Genomic DNA, 3419 nt, shown 5'->3' with positions numbered 1-3419 from the left:
TTTTTTTGCTTGCACTTTACTTTAGTCTGGCTTTATGTGTCACCTGAAAACTGACTTAGCTCTGACTTAACAGCTTCTAGATCAAATTATTCCCTCTTTATGTGTTCTTGTTGCTGAAGCCCTCTCCTGGAGAGGAGAGAAGGTCCCTTTGTACTCTGGTTCCTTGGGCTCTCACACTGGCCTGTGCTGGTGTGGGAAGCTGCAGCACAAAGAACTGTGATGGTTCCCCTCAGGTTTTGGGGGAAGGGGATCTTGGGCCTCTCCAGGGGTTTGCAGAACCCAGTGCCCCCTGCGCTGCTCTGGGGCTGCAGCAAGGTCCAGCTCTTCTGTGCTGGGAGCCCTGAGCAGGGATTAGGGTGCAAGAGTTGGGATTGAAACTTGTCCCCCTTCAGCCCCAGCAGGTACCAGAACCCCTTCTGCACCCTGGCAGCTCCCTCTGCCTCAGAGAGAACCTGAGCCTGGACTCAGGCTCTGGATCTAAATTAATCCTTTCTGTCCTTTGTGCCTGTGTGAGCACCTGCCTGGCTGAAAGGGAGAGCTCTGGGCTGCCAGGGCAGAGCAGCCTCGGGAAGGAGGGAGGGACGTGCCAGGGTCAGAGAGGCCGATGTGCCTCAGGGGCTGTGATGGGGCTAATCCTGATCCCGGGTACTGAGTCCTGGCCAGAGGGGGGTGAAGCACGGAGGACTTTGCTGAGGATGTGCCCTAGAGGGTTGCTGGGGGCTGGGAAGGAGAGGAGCCCCTGCTCCATCCTGGCCCTGGTGCTGAGCCCTGCCCTGCCTGCCGAGGCTCTTGGACTCACAGAAAAACACCCGGACGCAGTGCTGGGCCCATGTCTGGTTTAATGTCTCGTGTTTCTGAGGGGCTGAGCCCTTCCCCGGCTGCCTCCTCCCTGTGCGGGCACCGCACCGGGCTCTCCTCCCGGGAAAGGCCTTTGAGTCGCCTTGGAGCAGCTTCGCCCCCAGGGCGGCGCTGCGGGACCTTTCCCGTCCCTCTCGGCTCATCCCCGCTGCTGGCGGGGCTGCACCGGGGCAATGCTCCAGGGAATGCTCCGGGGGAATGCTCCGGGGGAATGCTCCGGTGCCGGCCCCACGCTGCTCCGGGGAATGCTCGGGTCCTGGCCCCACGCTGCTCCAGGGCAATGCTCCGGGGAATGCTCCGGTGCCGGCCCCACGCTGCTCCGGGGAATGCTCCGGTGCCGGCCCCACGCTGCTCCAGGGCAATGCTCCGGGGAATGCTCCGGTGCCGGCCCCACGCTGCTCCGGGGAATGCTCCGGTGCCGGCCCCACGCTGCTCCAGGGCAATGCTCCGGGGAATGCTCCGGTGCCGGCCCCACGCTGCTCCAGGGCAATGCTCCGGGGAATGCTCCGGTGCCGGCCCCACGCTGCGCCTCCCGCCGAGCTGAGCCGCGGGGCCGGGACGGAGCGTGAGCACAGCCAGGCCCCGCGGCGAGGGAAGCGCTGCAATAAGTTAATTTTTAAAGAGTCTGATGGCCGAGAGCTCTCATGCGGGGCAGCCGAGCGTCCTGCGGGCCCCAGGGCTGGATCCAGGCAGGTGCTAAGCCCTGGCCCTGGCCCTGCCCACCGAGCTGTCCACGGCCCGAGAAGTCCCTGACCGGGTGCATCCACTGGGATCCCATGGGATGAGAGCCCCCCTCCGCCATCCGGACCTACTTGAGGAAGACGAGCAGGAAGAAGGTGGAGACGATGAGCACGAGGATGCCGGCGGCGAAGCCGAGGCGCAGATTCTCCATGGAGGCCAGCGGGGGCTGCGTGTCCAGCAGCAGCCCCCGGCCCAGCAGCCCCAGCACGAAGGCGTGCGGGGCCTCGGAGCCGCGGCGGAGGCCGCAGGGGGACACCGAGCTGCTCACGGCGAACACGGCGCCGTGGGACGAGCACAGAGCGGCCACGGAGCGCGGCGAGCCCTGCCCGAAGTCCGGGCTGGCACCGCCGCTGTTCTCCTGCTGCTGCTGCTCCCCGAGCGAGGTGCCCGGGTCCGGAGTCACCGCCGGGGCCAGCTCGGGCAGCAGCGTCACCATCCTGCAGAAGGGACAGCTGACAAAGGCCACGGTGGCGGCGCGGCACACGAGCCTGCGGAGGCAGCGCTGGCACAGCGAGTGGCGGCAGGGCAGCTGCTGCGGGCCCCCCCCGGCTCCCCAGTACGCCTCGTAGCAGATCCCGCACTCCCGGCCCGCCTCGGGCCCCGCTGCCATCGCGCTCCGCGGGCACGGCCCGGCCCCGCCGCTTTTGAAGGCGGGGGGCGGCGATGGCCGAGCCCGGGGAGGGGAGAGGGGCCGGGGCAGCCGCCCCCCATGAACTTCGGCCCGGCCCCAGGGTGCCCGGCGGGCGCTGGAGCGGCACAGGGAACGCTCCACCTCCAGCGCAGAGCTAAAACACCTGCTGCTCTTTCCCTGCTCCCTTTCCAAATCCATCATACTCTCCATACTTCCCAAGCACGGTTTCTATCATTGTTAATGTCCTTTAGGACCAGCTGAGCAGTGGGTACAGTAGCCCCATTTCCCACCAGCCCTGGGGTCTGTTTGTCACCCGGTGCAGGAGGTGGCCCTAGCGCTCGGCACGGCCACCTCGGGGTTCCAGGGCTGGACGGGGGAGGTTTGTGCTTTTTGTGCTGAGCACTGCAGCCCCCGACTGCCCAGCACTGCTGGGGCTGGCTGGGACCGGAGGGTGCTTTTTAAAATTATTATTTTACTTTTCCCCGGATTCTCAGAAAGTGCCCAGACTCCTGGGTGATGCTCCAGCTGTTTTGTCTGGTCCGTGGCTGTGCGGGGTTGTTTGTCCCTGCAGCTCTGGTGGCCGTGGCGATGAAGGGCAGCCCGGCACCGCCACGTTCCGGGAAGCGCTGGCACCTCTGTACGGGCACTGTCCCCGAGCGGACCTTGCCCTGAGCTCCTGTCACCCATGACCACCCCCAGCACGGCCCGGCGATCACCGGATGGGATGGAGGGGGCGGTGGGGATGGAGGGGAGGTGGGATGGGGGGCAGAGGGGATGGAGGGGTTGTTGCAGCATCGCTGCTGCTGGCCGGGTGTCGGGGCAGCCCTCGGGACTCTCCTCCCTCTCCAGCCGGACCCGTGGGGTCTCCATGTGTTCCCTGAGTGTCCCAGGCTGAGAGACTGGATCCACTCTCCCTGCTCCTCACCATCCCAGGGCTTCTGACTTTCTCCTCCTCCCCGACCCCAGGGAATGCCGAGGGAGGGGGAACGGGGAGGAGTGAGGGTGCTCCACGACCCTTCCTGCCCTCATTCAGGCACCTCGGCCAGGGCTCCCCTCCTCCATCCCAAGCATCAGCTGCTCCTGGTGCAGCCCCTCGCCCCTCCCTGGACAGGACCTGCCTGCTCTGACGTACAGCAGCAGCAAAACATGAAAACAGAGGCTGGAAAACATCCCCGGGGTGTTCCCAAGG

Source organism: Sturnus vulgaris, chromosome 22 (assembly GCF_052056855.1).
Source record: "Sturnus vulgaris isolate bStuVul1 chromosome 22, bStuVul1.hap1, whole genome shotgun sequence".
NCBI lineage: Eukaryota > Metazoa > Chordata > Aves > Passeriformes > Sturnidae > Sturnus > Sturnus vulgaris.
The sequence above is the reverse complement of the archived record's forward strand: the minus strand, read 5'-3'. Positions refer to the sequence as shown.